Source organism: Sinohyriopsis cumingii, chromosome 10, assembly GCF_028554795.1.
Source record: "Sinohyriopsis cumingii isolate HCF-2022 chromosome 10, ASM2855479v2, whole genome shotgun sequence".
Classification (NCBI taxonomy): Eukaryota; Metazoa; Mollusca; class Bivalvia; order Unionida; family Unionidae; genus Sinohyriopsis; species Sinohyriopsis cumingii.
This window is the reverse complement of record NC_142970.1, coordinates 103,060,431-103,082,332: the sequence shown is the minus strand read 5'-3', so window position 1 is coordinate 103,082,332 and position 21,902 is coordinate 103,060,431. Positions and strand designations below refer to the sequence as shown.

Here is a 21,902-nt window from a genome sequence, read left to right as displayed (position 1 = left end):
AACCGGGCTGATCCGAAGGTAGGACAGATTGGTATGCTTACCCAGGGACACACTATGATAGCCTAACCGGGCTGATCCGAAGGTAGGACAGATTGGTATGCTTACCCAGGGACACACTATGATAGCCTAACCGGGCTGATCCGAAGGTAGGACAGATTGGTATGCTTACCCAGGGACACACTATGATAGCCTAACCGGGCTGATCCGAAGGTAGGACAGATTGGTATGCTTACCCAGGGACACACTATGATAGCCTAACCGGGCTGATCCGAAGGTAGGACAGATTGGTATGCTTACCCAGGGACACATTCTGATAGCCTAAGCGGCTGATTCGAAGATAGGACGGACTGATCGACGTAGGGATACTACGTACAACTTCATAGTGAATTGCAAGATAGCAGAGCCGCTTACTTAGTGGCGATGGTGAATAGTGTTCATGGCTGCTAACTGAAAATCATTGAATGTATCCAAATTTGCCATTTCATCATGGTCTGCAACACACTTCTAATGTACGTCTTGTACTTAGAGCCAAAATGAACTTAGAGCCAAAATGAACTTAGAGCCAAAATGAACTTAGAGCCAAAATGAATGCAAATAAAGAACAAAAACAAACATTTTTATTTAATATTATTTACTATACCATTATCAGCATTTTCATCATCGTCGTTTGGCTTCTTTTATAATGATCTCCGTTCTATCTGCATCTGCCTAGTGTATTATCTGCCGTCTGATGTCTGGCTGGGTTTAGTACTAAATATCTGTTGTGGTGATCATATAATGATCATTGATGCGAAATGTTTTCGACAAAGTAATGAAGCAGAAGGTAAACCAGTTGCTGCATTCCAAGAAACTTGCAACATTTTCCGACTTGTTTCTCTACACGCGAAAAATCTTCCTGATCAGGTGACACCGTTCGTGTCAAGAATGATTAGGAACTTTTTCATGAAACTATGTTAATGATAAAGGAGAAACTTATCAGGAATTGCATGCTTGCCATTCAGTACAAATGTAAATGATTATACAAGAAAACGAATATTCAACGAACAACGTACGAAACACAGATTAAAATAAACAACAACAACAACAACAGCAACAGCAGAAATAACAACAACAAATACAAACAACAAAATAATCCCGACCATTCCAGCAGAGTCTACAGTTTCTATCAGACATGCGTGTGTCTAATTTGGGAAGTCTAACATCCACGCTGAATTGCTTTACTCCCAACCATTCACGTCCTAACTTCGAGTACCACCCAGGCCTTATAACATCAAGCATGTTTTTCTTTTCCCACCCTTTGTTGTGTCCTGAATTTTCTACATGAATTTTACTATTTCTTAGCGAGTCATAGAAGGGTGAAGAAATTGAGACATACATGATCGGATTATAGTTATTTATATGTGGGAGTTTTATCACGTGATTTTTTACGGCTACGTTCCGTGTAGCCATAAAGTAATTTAAGTGTCAAATATATGTAATAAGATCACGTGATGATGTCACACGATTCAAAAGCACAACCTCAGAGGTTCGATACCGATTTTTCTCCGTCTTTTAAAAGCCAAACTTAGGAATCATTCGTTATGTGAAAAATAAAATCGTATCGATATACTCAATATTTAGGAAAGAAATCAGTTGTGTTGATTTATTAAATGTTTAGTTATTGTGGTTTCATCAATTTAATAGGAAATGGACATTATTTTAAGATTTATTTTGTTTAATCTCTACTCAATATGTAGCCATGTTAATGAAACTCATTTATAAATTCGACACCCGTGGAGATAACATTCCTGTCATGGAATTTTAATACCTAGATGCAATCAATCACGGGTGATGCTTTACTTATACCATCTTGCTGAATAACATTAAATCAAAACAATGAAATTTATTTTCTCGAAGAAGAGCGAGTTCTCAGTAGTTGAATCTCGTAATTTATTACACGTCAACATTTGCGAATTTTTTCATGATTGAATGATGCATTCATTCCAATGCGAATAGTAAATATTCTGCAAGTTCCATGTTAGGTCGATCACATGAAACTAGTGTTAAAAATGTCCTTGATATCACATTACCTACTGTCATTCCATTTGCTGTAAAGTAGGTATAATTAATGTACGCGAGGCTCCTTGTACTTTTGTAGCGAAAATAAGCACATGTACATGCGAACCAAATCACGCCCATTCCTTTCCATCACTGATATAAAAAGCACATCCGAACCTACTACTGGAGCCACCCATGCATATACACGTATCTTTTTTTGTTTTAAAAAACTAATGACGTCACATGCACGTCACACCATCATTTATTTGTAATAAGAAGTCAATAGATTCGCCATAATATTCAGTAAGTTTCTGTTACAATCATACTAGAGAACATTGTTTAATGAACATGTGCAAAATAATTCCATAAAGGTGTGTCCATGCTGTTGACATTGTTCATTTCTGCTTCGCAGTTACTCAACATTTTCCGGCGACTTCGCCCTTTATACGTTGTAACAATCCATCAATATATTTCCGAAATGGATGTTGGTGGAAAAGCCACGATATATGTTCCAAATGACACACACACACACACACACACACACACACACACACACACACACACACATTTCTCTTCTACATAAACCAAGGATATAGAGCATTATGCTTGTGTATTGTGTATTAATGTGTACTAGGATTGGTTGAATCAACTGCGTGCGCGCGTGTGTGTATGTGTATGTGTGCGCGCGCGCGTGTGTGTGATCTACAGAATGCAAGACTGATCTAGAACTGGATTGATTTTATATGGCGATTCTCAAAATATCGTAATACTATTCAAAGTTAGACCTTCATTCCAACAAACAAACCATACAACTTCTATTTTTAAACAAGACTAATTATGTTCGAAATAATAAAAGTCCTAATATCAACCACGCACGGAGAGAGAGAGAGAGAGAGAGAGAGAGAGAAAGAGGCGCTTATAGTTAGAGCTCATATTTCATCATGAACATATCAAATTAATTTATCCAGCTTTATTTTGTATGGCTTTTAATCAGCACATGAAAGGTTATGTAGTTCTGAGACAATGAAGTAAAGTAAATAGCTCAGAGATACAGACAAACTACAGCAGTAGTCCAATCTGATAGGGGCAGGATTCGCACCCTTCATAGCTGGCTAAAGAGTTCGCCAAGCTAACAACTGAGAGAGAGAGAGAGAGAGAGAGGTTGATACTAATGTTTTAAGTTCATTAACCTATCCGATTATATATATATATATATATATATATATATATATATATATATATATATATATATATATATATATATATATATATATGAGAATAATAATACAAATAAAAATGAAACCATTAACATAACCATACTTATTCCTTTAAAGCGATCTAAAGTCATGGCCGCTATTCAGGTAAATACATTATATTTTCAAAGTACTTTGTAACTCCAATAATAACAATAGTAATAATATGACAATGCTAAGTATCAATACAGTATTTCATATATATATATATATATATATATATATATATATATATATATATATATATATATATATATATATATATATATATATATATATATATATATATATATTAAGTATAGATACATTAAGTAAGTATAGATACGTGAATTAAAGTATAGATACGTTAATTAAGTAAATATATGTTAAATATAGATACATTAAATTAAGTATATATACGTTAAGTATAGGTATAAAAACTGATATACAGACGTAAAAACAAGCAAACAAAAGAGTGATATAAGCAGACATTTAGCAAACGTAAATAAAATGAGAAGAATGCATTACGAAAACAATTGAAGCTTTCCGAGCAAAGAATTTATTGAGCAGATCTTTCGTCCTATGAAGAGTCCAGCCTGAGAATAAATCTCCCACGTGCTTCCTTAATTACATTCAGTTAAACTGTTGGGGTTTTTATATGACTTGTGTAACAGCTGGACTCGGTGTAATAGTGACCTAAATATGTTTAAATCAAAGCGCGTGTCTGGCTAATACATTTGAATGTAGCACGGTTTTGGATCAATCAAATTCGCAGGTGAAAGAGAACACGTAGATACGTTTCTTCCGTCGTTTGTATGAGCAGAATGAATGTGAAAATATTTCAAGCCCTTACCTCCCTCGGAGAATTGATCTGTTTTCCGTGAGTTATCAAATATAAAAACTAATATGTTGAGAATTTAATGTCCTAAGTTTATTCGTGGTAAAGCAAGAAATATATCAAACCCGGACGACAATAAAAAGTATGGGAAAAGGCGGGTAGTTGTTGTTGTAATCGTTTTAATGAGAAGCCGAATGCAATTTAAAATTGCAACAACAGCTTAATTTGTTATAATAATAATAATAATAATAATAATAATAATAATTAATAATAATAATAATAATAATAATAATAATAATAATAATAATAATGCCACTATCCATCATCAGAGCTGTATTAAAAATAGTATGAATCAATTTAAATAGTGGAAGAATACAAAGTGAGCGTATATTTTGAGGGGCATAGAAATGAATAGTTGTATAGGTGAAACAACATTATTTATGTTCACAGTGAATACTGCACTCAGAAATATCGTTGTCATTCAAGTTTGTTAAAAAAATGGTCGACAAACTGATTACTGTATTGTCGAAAGCACAAGTTATTCCAAACCAAAATTACAATTTCTTTTTACAAGTACCACTTTTATGTCTGCATTAACAAATGTAATTTACAATAAACATATACATCCTTAACTTCTTATTCGGAAAGCCTCTATGATGTGGCAAACGGATCATCAGTTTATCTCAGAGGAATGAAATTGACTCTTCAATATGCTACTAAGGTATTCATTAATCCATTTAACCCTGCATTATACAACAATTCATTTAACCCTGCATTATCCAACAATCCATGTAACCCTGCATTATCCAGTAATCCATTTTACCCTGTATTATACAGTAATCCATTTAACCCTGCATTATCCAACAACCCATTTAACCCTGCATTATCCAGTAATTCATTTTACCCTGTATTATACAGTAATCCATTTCACCCTGCATTATCCAACAATCCATTTAACCCTGCATTATCCAACAATCCATTTAACGCTGCATTATACAACAATCCATTTAACCCTGCATTATCCAACAATCCATGTAACTCTGCATTATCCAGTAATCCATTTTACCATGTATTATACAGTAATCCATTTAACCCTGTATTATCCAACAATCCATTTAACCCTGCATTATCCAGTAATCCATTTAACCCTGCATTATCCAACAATCCATTTAACCCTGCATTATCCAACAATCCATTTAACCATGCATTACCCAACAATCCATGCATTATCCGATAATCCATTTAACCCTGCATTATCCAACAACCCATTTAACCCTGCATTATCCAGTAATTCATTTTACCCTGTATTATACAGTAATCCATTTCACCCTGCATTATCCAACAATCCATTTAATCCTGCATTATCCAACAATCCATTTAACGCTGCATTATACAACAATCCATTTAACCCTGCATTATCCAACAATCCATGTAACTCTGCATTATCCAGTAATCCATTTTACCCTGTATTATACAGTAGTCCATTTAACCCTGCATTATCCAACAATCCATGTAACTCTGCATTATTCAGTCATCCATTTTACCCTGTATTATACAGTAATCCATTTAACCATGCATTATCCAACAATCCATTTAACCCTGCATTATCCAGTAATCCATTTAACCCTGCATTATCCAACAATCCATTTAACCCTGCATTATCCAACAATCCATTTAACCATGCATTATCCAACAATCCATGCATTATCCAATAATCCATTTAACCCTGCATTATCCAACAACCCATTTAACCCTGCATTATCCAGTAATTCATTTTACCCTGTATTATACAGTAATCCATTTAACCCTGCATTATCCAACAATCCATTTAACCCTGCATTATCCAACAATCCATTTAACGCTGCATTATACAACAATCCATTTAACCCTGCATTATCCAACAATCCATGTAACTCTGCATTATCCAGTAATCCATTTTACCCTGTATTATACAGTAATCCATTTAACCCTGCATTATCCAACAATCCATGTAACTCTGCATTATTCAGTCATCCATTTTACCCTGTATTATACATTAATCCATTTAACCCTGCATTATCCAACAATCCATTTAACCCTGCATTATCCAGTAATCCATTTAACCCTGCATTATCCAACAATCCATTTAACCATGCATTATCCAACAATCCATGCATTATCCAATAATCCATTTAACCATGCATTATCCAACAATCCATTTAACCCTGCATTATCCAGTAATCCATTTAACCCTGTATTATACAGTAATCCATTTAACCCTGCATTATCCAACAATCCGTTTAACCCTGCATTATCCAACAGTCCATTTAACACTGCATTATCCAGTATTCCATTTAACCCTGCATTATCCAAAAATCCATTTAACCCTGCATTATCCAGTAATCCATTTAACCCTGTATTATACAGTAATCCATTTAACCCTGCATTATCCAACAATCCGTTTAACCCTGCATTATCCAACAGTCCATTTAACCATGCATTATCCAACAATCAATGCATTATCCAAACATCCACTTAACCCTGCATTATCCAGTAATAAATTTAACCCTGCATTATCCAAAAAGCTATTTAACCATGCATTATCCAACAATCCAGTTAACCCTACATTATCCAATAATCCATTTAATCCTGCACTATCCATTAATCCATTTAACCCTGCATTATCCAAAAATCCATTTAACCCTGCATTATCCAGTAATCCACTTAACCCTGCATTATCCAGTAATCCATTTAACCCTGTATTATCCAATAATCCATTTAACTCTGCATAAAATATAATATTTATGTCCAAATAACGAAACAGGTATGTTCAGAAACCAAACTTCATTGCACCTTTTTGAATACGAATTCGCCCACAATTAAAACAGCAAAAATAAATGTTTCAAATATTTCTTAAACGCCACCGTGGTTATCAAATTCACCTAAATAATACCTGACCTTGGCGCATTCAGAAAGACTTTACAATCCTTCCTTTTTGGGAATACATTTTAAGTAGTAAGAGCCGCCTGTATATCCTTGTGGAAAGGTGGTCCGAACTATGGAGAAGGCTCTGCAGCATTCCATGGCACAATTACAAGCCAATCACCAGATATAGCTTTGCTCTTTTACTACACAAATACATCCACAATAAAAACTTTGAACTACATTGAAACCTCTCAAAACACTAATTATTCTTTCTGGATTCCTGTTTTTGATTGAAAGTCTTGCAGAAATATGGCAACCGTTTAATATCCAAGATAGTACAGAAACACGATGCGCTCATAGAATCAGGGAAAAATATTCAATACTGTTGGCTGCGTGGTCACATTCACGTAGAGGATAAGGAAATGGTAGAAGAAGCAGCCAAACTGGACCTTTATTCGTCCATTTCCAAGTGGAAGATTCGTGTATTGACTTTAGATATTTTATAAATCAACCTGTTTGACATACTTGATAAAATATGTAGAATGAAAACTCCACAAAGAAACTTAAGAATACGAAGCACAAACTAGCATATACAACAAATCGGACACAAGGGGTTGTACTGCAGAGACTGCGTTTCGGACACACATACCTGACACGTACATATCTCCTAAAGGGTGAATCTCGACTGGAATGTGTACCCTGCCAGTATCCACTGACAGTGGAGCAAATTATTGTCTAATGTGTAAATTTCCACCTTTTGTGACAGAAGCGTCTTGACGTGAAATATTTCAAGAAACTGTAACAGTACGTACCACCAGAGATGTACACACACACACACACACACACACATATATATATATATATATATATATATATATATATATATATATATATATATATATATATATATATATATATATATATATATATATATATATATATATATATATATATGTATCTGTGTGTGTGTGTTTATTTTACTTAATTATTCATTTATTTGGATGCTTTATTTTTCTAAAATTTTGTTTAATTCCATGGTGTATTTTTCGAACTTATCCTTTTGTTGGCGCTGCATAGCCACGTTTATGCTGTGGTACCATGTGATAGGACCTACAAAATACGTACATGCATCTTATTATTCCTTCTTCTCTCTTTCTATTTATGTCATCGTCAGTATTTTCAATTACAGGTAAACACTGTTACTCTAGAGATTATAAACTGACTTTTACTGTCACTTAGAAAGATACTACCCGGATTTGTGAAGTCAAGAATCCTTTGACAACTCAAAATGAACACCTGTCACAAAATATGGAATGGGACTGTGGGTGATTTGGCTTTTGTGATCATAATTTTATGCGCATCACAATTAGTTAGCATTCAAAACCGAGCAGAAACAAGTCACATGGTATAACTGACCTTATTAAATAAAAATGTCACCCACCGCCATATAACGAAAAGCTTATTATATACTTGTCTTTCTTCAACGTGGACATTAGCCGTTTACATACATACATACATACATACATACATACATACATACATACATACATGTATGTACACACGGAGAGATAGGCAGATATATATTCATACATATGAAAATGGCACTGAACACTTAGATATGGTTTCTTTATCGAAATAGATAAACGGTTCATAAATCTCATGAATCTAACCCCATCTATGTGACACGTTTGACTATTTCTTTGTTGAGTTCGCCACTATGTACAGTTCTTATACTACAAGTACGATCTTAGCAACATTAGTTCTTCTTTAATCCATTACCGTTGTAAGCAACCCCTATCCTCGCCTATTGATGTGAACCTTAGAAATATCTGAGAAAACTGGTTTTCGGTTCTTTATAGTTTACTACGAAAAGGTCCTCGACTCAGTTCTTTTTGAAACTTTTGTAGGTTTCACTTTACATCTTCATTATTAATGAGTACATGTATACATTGTCCATTATAAAGCATATCGGCTTTTGTTTCTTTTCTTGTTTCTATGGAACGCCAGGGGGACTTCCTAGCACTAAAAATATTTAATCCGTAACCTAGTGCAAACAACCTCATTTTCAGATGCCTCAGTAAACGAAAAGATTCATGCAGCTACCCAAATAGCGGACTGTATTTGTGTTTCCAATAAAGCAGCCGCAAATCGGAACGAACGTCTTTGATCCAGTGTGGTAAAATATCCGATATCACGTGATCAGCCCAGTCTGAACCGAGTTGGGTTTAAAGTTTGTATATTGCCGGATTATATCTAGAAGGAAGGCCCAAAATCATGTAAACAATGAATTAGACAAGTTTGGGGATATACTTACTGGTTACTGACCTTCATTTTAATTTTTTCTCCTTAAGCAGACGATAAAATGTAAAGTTCTCTAATGATGCAAGCGCAGCCGATCTCTGTACAGTGTAACCTCGCTTATCCGATATAAACTGATGTTACTATGTCGGAAAAAAGTGGTCTTAGATTAAATGGTTTCAATTTACTAATGAATTTTAGGAAATCCTTCCCATTTATAGCCTCGCATAAAACAGATTGTGGATAAATAATTGCCAAATAAACGAAACAGCACTGCATTTCTCTTCGTATTCGTTTGATAATCGGAGACTGCGTCTTGTTTCAGACAAAATGATTGTAAGTTATTATATGTAGTCTGTCTGATATATCGTGTGGATTAGTCGTGGCGTGTGGCCAAGAAGATTACTTGTGGGCTACGTCAGTAGCGTACTAAGGGTAAATGACGCTAGATGCGATGACGAAGGCTCAAAAAAGTTTTGACGCCCCATTACCTCAGGCACCCGTGGTTTTTAGCACTCCAAGATCTCTGGCGGCCGGGGCAACCTACCCGTCCCCAGTCCGTTTAGTACTCTACTGGGCTACGTCAGAGTCCATCTTAGATATCAGACTAGAATCATACATTAACCTCTTAATACCCAGATTTATCGTTAGGAAAAATAACAAGATTTCTAAACATTTCCTCAAGGAAAATCAAAAATATGTTGCATAATTATATTCTTCGATGAAGTTTCACAATTTCATTCCTAACGTGTATAAATATAATTGAAAACAGGTTGAAGTCATTATGTAACAGTTGGATAGTATCACAATATTACAGCACCTTTTCATATCGACGGCAAATACGGACTGATTGCGTACTCTGGAAAAAACTTCATTCAGTGAACGCCTATATTCAATATCTGGGGCAAAATTATACTACATATTAATGCTTTTATTGCCGTTTTAACAAGTTCTCGACGTTCGTCGGAGGTATTCCATTTGAACTACATATTCACATTGTCTCGACGCAATATTTTAACAAATTAATATCCACGTGCATACCAGCCTATTTACACAATGATCTATGTATCTAGTTAGCTGGATTCACGTCCTGTCGAACACGTAACCTCTACGCTGTCGCAGATTTATACCTTCGTGTACATATACACATTTAACTAGTGCACCAGCCACCTTATCTCTATATCGCTATTTCCTTTCCACTGTCATCTGCTGTATATCATCATATCATTGTATTTATCATATAAATGAGATGCAAAGATCTGCATCCACTTCAACATACCTCGGAAGACGGCTTTTGGTAAACCGCACATTAAAATAACAAAACAAAACAAAGCAAAACAAAAAAATCAAAAACAAAACAAGAACAGATTATTCCAAATAATAAAACGAAAACGTTAATTGATGGTGCTTCCATTGCAGAAAGCGTAGAATGATTGATTGTGTGCATATTTTAAGCCAGATTCGACTACTTTTCTAACGGTGCCTGATTTATTTGGCAGAATTACAAAGTTGCATACTTATAAAGAGAGATTATGGACCCAAGTATATCATCCTCGAATTATGGTAAATATTAGCTTTTAGCCAAGTTTCTTTATACTGAAAAGGCATATATTCGTATGTGTATGTGTGTGTATGTGTCTGTCTGAATTACTTCATTTGAAACTAGATACAAGAAATTCCTTCTTGATCAGCTGTCACGAGCTATTAAAATCTACATCAATACACATTATTTCATTTCGTACACATATAATGCTATATGTTTGTGTGAAAACTTGAATGTGTGTAAGTGATTTGTTATGGCATATCTGTGAGAGAACCTGAATGTGTGCAAATGATTATATTATAAATATGTTGATTCATTTGCCCATTATAAAGAGCGCAATTAGATGCTCATAAAGAACACACACAGATGCTCATAAAGAACACACACCGATGTTCATCAAGAAGACACATTAATGTTCATCGAGAATACATACCGATGTTCATAAGGAATAAACACCGATGTTTATAAGGAACAAATACCGATGTTTATAAGGAACAAACACCGATGTTCATAAGGAAGAAACACCGATGATTATAAGGAAGAAACACCGATGTTCATAAGGAAGAAACACCGATGTTCATAAGGAAGAAACACCGATGTTTTTATGGAACAAACACCGATGTTCATAAGGAAGAAACACCGATGTTTATAAGGAACAAACACCGATGCTCATAAGGAACAAACACCGATGTTCATAAGGAACAAACACCGATGTTCATAAAGAACAAATACCAATGTTCATAAGGAACAAACACCGATGTTCATAAGGAAGAAACACCGATGTTCATAAAGAACAAATACCGATGTTCATAAGGAAGAAACACCGATGTTCATAAGGAAGAAACACCGATGTTCATAAGGAACAAACACCGATGTTCATAAGAAAGAAACACCGATGTTCTTAAGGAACAAACACCGATGTTCATAAGGAAAAAACACCGATGTTCATAAGGAACAAATACCGATGTTCATAAGGAACAAACACCGATGTTCATAAGGAACAAATACCGATGTTCATAAGGAAGAAACACCGATGTTCATAAGGAAGAAACACCGATGTTCATAAGGAAGAAACACCGATGTTGATAAGGAACAAGCACCGATGTTTATAAGGAACAAATACCGTTGTTCATAAGGAACAAACACCGATGTTTATAAGGAAGAAACACCGTTGTTCATAAGGAACAAACACCGATGTTTATAAGGAAGAAACACCGTTGTTCATAAGGAACAAACACCGATGTTTATAAGGAAGAAACACCGATGTTTATAAGGAACAAATACCGATGTTCATAAGGAACAAACACCGTTGTTTATAAGGAAGAAACACCGTTGTTCATAAGGAACAAACATCGATGTTTATAAGGAACAAACATCGATGTTCATAAGGAAGAAACACCGGTGTTTATAAGGAACAAATACCGATGTTCATAAGGAACAAACACCGATGTTCATAAGGAACAAATACCGATGTTTATAAAGAAGAAATAAAGATGTTCATAAAGAACACATACATATATTCATGAAGAAAACATAACGATGTTCATAAAGAACACACATATGGTCATAAAGAACACATACAGATGGTCATAAAGAAAACATAAAGACGGTCATAAAGAACAAATATCGATGTTGATAAAGAACAAATACAGATGTTCATAAAGAACACATACCGATGTTCATAAAGAACAAATGCAGATGTTCATAAAGAACACATTCCGACGTTCACAAAGAACAAATACAGATGTTCAGAAAGAACACATACCGATAGTCATACAGAACAGATAACAATGGTCATAAAGAACACATATCGATGTTGATAAAGAACAAATACAGATGTTCAGAAAGAACACTTACCGATGTTCATGAAGAATACATAAAGATGGTCATAAAGAACACATACCGATGGTCATAAAGAACATATAGAAGATCTCTGAGTTTGAATCAAACGAATATCTCAGGGAACTCAGGGAATACTTTAGAGATTTTACGAAAAGAAAAGTATTGACAGCCATCTCTAAAGGTATTGATCCTTGACAGAAACATTCTCCTAAGTTAGAAACGCAGAGTATGCAACACACGAAACTGCTTAGTGGAAGTATTCCACCCCTACCCTACAAAGCTACAACACATAATCTGATGCTGTTGGCAACTAATCGACCCATCTAAAGAGCTTATTGAAGGATGTACCTGTGGTTATATACCGCAGACCGAAAAATATCAGAGATTACCAATTTGGAGTACAAATTAAATTAGGTCGTACCTCCGAAACAGGCACATGCAAGATGTAGAACAAGCGCTGCCTCGTCTGCACACGTAGGCTTGTACCTCAGAAACAGGAACAAGCAAGATGTAGGAACAAACGTTTCCTCATCTGCACACGCATGCATGTACCTCCGAAACAGATACGTGCAATTTGTAAGGGTTAACAATGACTCACATGCAGACATATGCATACGAGTAAAAGTGTCGAAAGTTCGACAAGAGATGAAGATTCAATATCAACAAAAACAGGGGATATTATAAAAACAAATATAAGCTACCTCCTGAAATGAAAATAACTGTGCAGTCCATTATGTTGGCGAAAATGTGGACTTTAGGAAAAGGACGGACAGGCACAAAAATGACATCAGTAAGATAATTAATACAAAATAATCATTACCTTTTGCATGAATGCTTGATGCACACTTTATTATTATTATTATTATTATTATTATCATCATCTTTGGTACTAAATGCTTGACACGTTGAAATTGTCTTTATTTGCATACCTTTTATAGCAGTTTCCTGTTTTAGCATTTATTATACATAACATTTTATCAAGGATATAATTCTGGGAGTAGACATTTTACTTAATTAAGTCACTGTTGTAACCGTTATTATTCGCTGTTTCAAGCCTATCACTCACTTGTTTTTCATTGTCTCTACTTTCATCACTTCGCGTTTCTTTATTTCAGTTCGGATCCATTAATTGCGTGATTATCGTCAACCTTGATTGACGTAGAAATAAAATACCTTTTTTTTGAAGACTGGTTTTCCTACGTTTTGATTTTTTATTTCTTCATTTAATATTCCTACGCGATTTGTAACAAATTTATCTACATATTTGCAAGAGACTATATTTCGTGTCGAATGTCTCTTTTTTGTCTTTGTAACGGTTTCTTTGTTTGTCTTTCTGATGAAACGCTGAGAAGCCTTGAAATTCAGTTTTGTGTCACATATTTACTCCCGTTTTCAAAATTTCTAAACGAATGAATGATCAATCTACCAAGAGACTTTGTAAATCAATAAGGTTATAAACAAATCAACATCGACGTAGACAATATTTTGGGATGTCCTTGTCTTTACCATTATTGGTGTGGGGTTTTGCAGACCACACCATATTTGCACGACTGTAGTCCTGATAATTGATGGTTTCAAAAGAGCTGTAATTGACTATATCACGGACTAAAACAGTCTATGTTTGTTGCAATCAAGTAAATTTGTAGGCAACATCTAAAGAATGCGTTTCTTACGTCTGTTAGTATCTAACACTTCACAACATCAACCTATTGCGTTTCTAACGTCCGTTAATCTAACGTTTTACATTAACTTATTGCGTTTCTAACACGCGTTACATCTAATGCTTTACAACTTAAATTATTTAAACTTATGAGAAAGAAGACGAGCAATGCAGAAAACCTAGTCACTTATAATATCCCTATTTAATCTTTTTTTTATTTTATTTTATTTTACTCCAGTACCATCGATATTTTCCTTTGTTTTTCTGTATGTCACAGGGCATGTCTAATGCTACTTCTACATTCATTCCCTTGAATTATGTCTTCATATCTATGTGTAATTTACATACATACATACATACATACATACATACATACATACATACATACATACATACATACATACATAATAGCATAGCATACCGGTTGCGGTCAATAAGTGCGAATCAGTCAAATATATATTAGGTTTCTAGAAGGACTTGAAGAAATTGAGTTTTCGCCAAATGCAAATTAATTTCATACTTCAAAGACGTTGAGAAATATTCATAAATGTGGAACTTTTCTGCTTCGGTAACTGTACCATGGTAACAGCTGTAACGAATCGAGCTGTTGAAATATGTGAGGATATTTTCATTTTGTGATCTGTTTCGTCATGCAAAAAAAGTGTAGGAATTGTGGGTGTCCATACGATGAATGCATTTTATTTGACACGTGTGATTAAGTGTGCAATGTTTATAGACAAAACAACTTTTCTAGAATGAAAGAGGATAAGACTAATTGGATATGAATGGAGATGATGACTATAGTACCCCTACATAATTCTATTAAAACATGCACGTCAGGAAAGATGGATAGCTGAGAGAGAAAAAAGAAAGTAAACAATTTTGCACTGTACACAGTCAAGCTGTGGGATACCATTAGATTCTCAAAACAATCTAATCAACAAAGTGAGTCCGAATGTGCCTTCCATATCCATGCCGCGATGACACAGATTCTCTAAACGAAACGATAATGAAATTGCTTTCCAATCTATCGGTTATTTACATTCCTCATTTAGTTATTTCGTATAAATCATTATTCATTTTCGGGTTATGTCCCAAGTCTCTAAAGTTTGTCGCTTCTTTTATACCTGGATACTTATTTCTCCGAACAATCGTCCGTTTCGTTAGGATCATGTGCTGCTAATTAGTCACATCTGCTATGCAATATAACTAAGTTGGAAATAGCGACTAGTTTTGAAATCATTATTTAAAAGTGAGATGCTTGACATTATCTTCATGTAAGCATTTCAGCAGGAGCTCAACAAGTCATTATTAAAAGTAAAACAGGAAGAACTCTTCTTTGTGAAGAGTAAAAAAAGAATAATATTTAATATTTCTTTTCATGCTGCGAAAATGTTCATAATTGCATATAGCTGCATATAATTGCACACAATTTAGTGTAAAGGACCATTAAAATATGGTAACAAGTAATGGAACCAAATGAAACTTTATGACGAGGTAATTTGATGGTTTTTGGCGGGAATCCAGTCTAGATGATAGATCTCAGATGGTGTACGGGGTCATTTGTTGTGGACGGAAATGATGTACATGTTTCCATTTTCCATGCCAAAATCTTCAAATTGTACGATAACCTGGACTCTGATGGCGCTTAAGTTCATTCGAGAAGATAACGTGATCAAAAGTTTAGATAAAGTACTGTAAAAATGGGACCTGTTACGTTACAAGTTAATGGATTGAATGACATTCTACATTGCAATCTTCGTTCTTTAAAAAAATAGGGAATTTACAATATATTTATGACTCGTTTGAATGAATACAACACAGCTTCAAGTGCACCCAGGTGTTTTCAGCGGCTAATACAACATGTTGAACAACACAATTCTAGCTGTACTATGATGTCTTAAATTATTGGCACAATATTTTCGATACACCGGGTATAAGTCGATAAATATTAGTAAATTTTAATGTAGGAACTACGAATATTTGTTTACGATTGTAGCAGCATGAAGCCGGTTTGGAATTGGATTTAGTGACGAAACTGAAAGCAATTTCGTGAATGAGATGTTTGTTTATAATGTAATTTAACGATGAATGAATCTGACAACAAACTCGTGCTCATAAGGTCCAACAATTGATTTCACAACGATGAGCACGGAGTTCAAGAACTGATATAAGGAACATATATCTTTCCCAAATTAAACTAATCAGAACATGCAGTTTCAACGAGTAGTCAAATGAGAATCAAGATATGGAACTTAACATATATGAGTGATATATAGATCACAATTCACGATTAATATATAGAATTTATACACAAATATGAACAAGGTATGATTACATCACCAAGGGTATCAAAGTATAGAATTTGCAAAGAAATATGAATAATGTATATTTCGTCAACAATTAATATGTGTGTATCATTGAATTTCGCTCATGTAGATATTGAATTATTGATTTCATTCGTAAAGTGATATTGAATAATGCCGATTAAAAGGCAGTTGACGACCACGACGTATTTCCGGTTCCAGAGCTCTCGTTGAATATTCAAGGAGCCACCACGCATTGCCCGCTCCTACTAGTCTACCGAAGGATCCCTCAAGTGCCTCCCTATTACACGCTGATTTGTTGGTCCCGAAGCTTTGGTCCGTCGTTCTAGTTAACCAGTAATATCCTCCTAGCTAACATGGCCATTCTTATGTAACGTGTTTAGGCTCGAATAAACAGCAACACGAAAAAGAGTGAAAACAACTAGCTTTGAAAAAATTAACAAATTATTTATTTCCCTGGAAAATGACTGTAAAAATGAAAGAAAGATAAAGGAACTTACAGTTTTACGAATCAAATCCAAAATAATCCAAGAATAATGCACGATTAATATTTTAGAAGTCCTAATAATAAAATGTTCTAATGAATTCAAGTTCGAGTCCCGACGAAGAGTCCAAGATGGAAGGCGATGACGTATGTTGTATCATGTACTGTGTTGAAGTCTACAGTTCCTTGTTGAAACACAATAATTAATCCTCCGGTTTTGGAAATCCAAATAAAATTTTTAACAAAATGAGAATTTCGTATGAGCACATGTATTTTCCAGGAAAAAAGAACTAATCTTTTAGAATCCAAAAAATTAAAATAAAACTCAAAAACTCAATACTGGATACATCAGAAGAAAAGAACTTGACATCAAGTGTTTAAAAGCCCCAAAAGTCTGAGATCTCTCTCTAAACATCAATATTAATCCTACGTATTTCGTAATTTTGGAAATACCTAATTGCGAAATAGAGGATCACGTGATCATATTTAAATATAAAAATCACTTAGCCCCTGTATGTCCTTGATAAGAACCAATCATTTTACTCCGAGAAGAAAAGCTGTTTACTTGACCCTCAATCAAGGCCAGAAACCAAGTAAAAAATAGAAACTGTGTTTCTATTATTAGGCATTTATGGAAAGATTCAGGTCAAATTGAATTTTCTGGAAAATATCAAATTCCTAGTAAACAAAATTACATTACACTGACATGTAAAGAAAATAAAAACATTCCAAAAAACCCACAAACAATCAAATCAAAACACGAATTAAATCAAATATACGTAACGACCATTCACCGCAGGATACGGGTTGCACAAAAAACTCCAGGAGTTCTAAGACTCCCCGTCAACCATCAACCCCCGCCCTACAGCTACGATTGCTCCCGTAAAGTGGACAGCTTCCTGATAAAACTCGATGTATTGTGAAGAGACAGCGAGAATTTACTCTGTAAGTACCCTCGTTATGGTGGCTGAAAATCCACATTCCAAACTCCCTTGTAATCTGGTCTGTCAGTGTATGAAGTTTGCACGTGCAGCAAATGGTGAACCGAACTCAGTACTCTGAAATTACTACGGCTAAAAGTAAACCAACCTCGGTGGAACGCAACAAAACCGGAATACATATTGCTTACGTCGGAGGCATAAACATTTTATTCAAAAACGATTCCTTGACGTTGAATATTTTACGTACATAATATCAGCGTGGCTAAAAGTCTTAGCGATACTGGTGGTAATTTTGCTAATTGCTGAAATATTCAGATTTTCAATAAATACTTGAGCAAGCACTGAAAGGTTCTATACGTTCCAACAGGACCTACCTTACACATCAAAGGGTCCAAGTTTTCATACAGCGTTATTGTAAATATATTGATAATAATGATTATCGTTCATCGTCTTCGTCGTCTTAAACGTTATCGTAACAATTTTCTTCTTGAACTTTATTGTCAGTCATATTCATATTTATTACAATCATGCATTACTAATACTAATACTACTACAAGCATAACAACAACAATAATAACGCCAATAATAACAAATGGTCCAGGATCCCTTTCTTGAAGAATTGTTGTTTCTTTTTTTCTTCTTTATTTTTTTTTTTTTTTACAAATCATTGCATGTTATAGCCTTGATCGGATTGAAGAATATAACTTTCAACATTGCTCAATAAGAACATAGGTCAACTACCATCATGTTCATCGCATTTTGATGCTTTATCTAAATATGCACTTTGTTTGCCAATATTATGCATGTCTACATGTGGGATGCAAACAACATATTACATAGGGTTCTCCCCATTAGAACGTCACTAGAGAATACTTTATTATAAACTCTATACATCATAATTTTCCAGATAATGAAGAGACTTCATCACACAAATAACGTAAACTGAATCAGCCCTTGCCATCTGACCTTAGTTTTCATCCAATCACAATTTATGTTACAAATGAAAAGTTCTTTGTGAGCGGTTGACACAAAAGTTCAAGCTCAAACTTAAATGCAGAAATGTCATGGTCTTCATGCTTGATTTCCTTTAGAATCCTTTCATGCCTACTAACATTGTTTTCTCAATTTAATAACAGTAATCATCATAACATTAATAATAAAAACCGTAATCATCATAACAACAAACATTATAAGAGTAATCATCATAAAAGTAATAATAAAAACAGTAATCATCATAACAGTAATCATCATAACAATAATCATCATAAAAGTAATAATAAAAACAGTAAGCACAATAACAGTAACCATAACAGTAATAATCAAAACAGCAATCATGATAACAGTAATAATCATAACAGTAATCATCATAACAGAAATAATCATAACAGTAATCATCACAACAGTAATAATCATAACAGTATGCATCATAACAGTAATCATCATAACAGTAATCATTATAACAGTATGCATCATAACAGTAATAATCATAACAGTATGCATTATGACAGTAATAATCATAACAGTATGCATCATAACAGTAATCATCATAACATTCACTTTCTTAGAAGGATGTACATCCAAAGGGATATTTATATGTTCATATTGTATATTACTGATGGTTTTACGCTCATCTTCAAAACTGAAAAGTCTCAGACGAGCATAACAACTGTTCCAATGGCCTTGTAACAAATCGAATCACTGATATATGTGTGAATGTCCACGTGTTTCGTTTGACCAAGCAGTCGTATACAAGTCCAATCAGTCAACTGCAAGGTTTCTGCTACATGACAAATACAATTTTTAACTTTTTATAACTTCGAAATTCATCATCGAAATTTCACATTTCCACAACATATTTGAAAGTGCGCTTTCAATGAACATAGTGAAAACGTCGATTTAAAGAAATACGTGTGGTTGCGGTAATTAATGAGATAAGCATTTTCATTTCCGAGAGATTAATTAAATATGGGTTCTCTCCGTTGATTTTGGGGAACCACTAAAAGGGGCGAAGGAAGAAAGAAAATGTGTTTGTTTTACTATTCTCGCGATGTAGAGAAAGTTTACTTATACATACCTGTCTTTCGCCTACTTGGATTGAAATTTGTTTTCGGTCCTTATTGGTAAACTCTTGTATTGACTGAAACAGACAACAGATGACAATGATGGCCGCTTTATGCTTATGAAATACACGTAAAGTAGCAGAAAATTCATTATACTACCCGTTCTTGAAACGCAAAAGCAAACTTCTTATCATGTAGTCATTACTATTTTCTGAAAGTGCACGTTTGAAATTTAAAATAGGAAGAAATAAATAATTATCGGCTTTAATTTGTTTTCTACAATATACATCTGACGTTCAGAAAGCGCACATTGGCATGCAGATCTAGCAGTCTTAAGAGAGATGCACATCAGTCGTAAGGCCTTGATATGTTCTTTCCAGGCCCAAAGTCCTCATCATTCGCATATTAAAATAACTAGCGTTAATAGTTTTTTTTTTAAACCTTCCCTAAGATATACACATTCTTTTTCCTCGCAATGATTACCACTGGTGAAAATCCGGGGAATTCCATTGGTTTAAGTTTTGAACCCTGTGCAGGAAGTGCGACACTCTAGGGCGGAATTTATAAACTGGCATAGCGTATTTTGTACCACATCGTACCACTGAAATATAACCAAAACAGTTGCGCACGTCGTTAGATTAACAGTGATACTCTGATAAAAAAGTCACTAAATGTGACTATTTATTTCGATAGGGACTGCACGTCTCTGTTAAATTTATGACAAAATAATTGATGAGGAAAAGTGGATCAGAGACATAACACTTTTGTTGGCTGTTACATTAACTCATCATGTTCCCTGTTTCTAGATTGAGATTACAACATATTCGTTTTTCAACAAAGTACGTGTAGCACACAGCGAAAAGAAAAATCCTTGAAGAAATAAAACAATTTGGATCTTCAAAAATCTGTTTACTGAAACGTGCCAGAATGCACTGCCTTGCCTACATTGGAAGAAATTGTTTATCCAAGTACATTTCAAAATCAAATGTACTTCTTAATTTTCGAAGCTTAAGTGCAATATATTTGTTTCTATTTCTGCACATTTGTAAAATCTTAAGGTCTTTGGGTCTGGAAAAGCCTGTCGCCTAGTTGAGATTCTGGCACAAAACTCGATGGAAAGCTATACATCATGCCTGACACGTGATTGGCTTTCGAATACATGCCAAGTTCCTTGTCAAAAACGGAATGTCTCTTTTTTATGCTATCAACAAATAGGCTAATTCAGAAAATTTGGCTTATACAAATAAAATATGTTACTTTTCTCATAATCTATCAACTGCTAAGAGGATATGTTGGATTCGGGAGAAGACGACAGGAACAAGCCCTTCAATGGCCCAAATCTCGAAGAAGATGCACTCCCTTCCTCACAATTGCCCGTTAAATTATAGATATGAACTTAATTTGTGGCTGTTGTGAATAGAGAAAGCGAAACCAAATGCTTTGGCAAGTCCCCAACTTTGTAATGCCCAGACGGATAGGTTTTATAGTGTCTTGTTGAAGAAGAACTCTTCCCAGTCCGCCTGAATCAACTTCTGGCCTTGGCATTCACTGATTATTCGCGTAGTGAATATTGGAGCGCTTATATCTTTTATCATAAAAGAGTACCCTAACGTACATCAAATCATTCATAACAAAAATAGAACGGTGTTATTGTCTGTGTTGAAACGTTTTAAAAGGCATGTTTAAAGTTTTACTTTTCTTCACGGTTCAGTGAGCATCAAAATCAACCAAAGGAA

General features: G+C 34.5%; 1 protein-coding gene and 1 long non-coding RNA gene across 2 annotated transcripts in view; one reads left to right on the top strand and one right to left on the bottom strand.

Annotated features, from left to right (window-relative positions):
• Nucleotides 1–21,902, top strand: part of LOC149790742 (protein Wnt-6-like) — a 68,338-nt gene that overhangs the window by 9,873 nt on the left and 36,563 nt on the right. The window lies entirely within an intron of this gene.
• Nucleotides 1–21,902, bottom strand: part of LOC149790743 (uncharacterized) — a 69,361-nt gene that overhangs the window by 21,238 nt on the left and 26,221 nt on the right. The window contains exon 2 of the long non-coding RNA XR_016423891.1: nt 20,181–20,243. This is a non-coding gene — a long non-coding RNA (uncharacterized LOC149790743). The remainder of the gene's footprint in view (nt 1–20,180; nt 20,244–21,902) is intronic.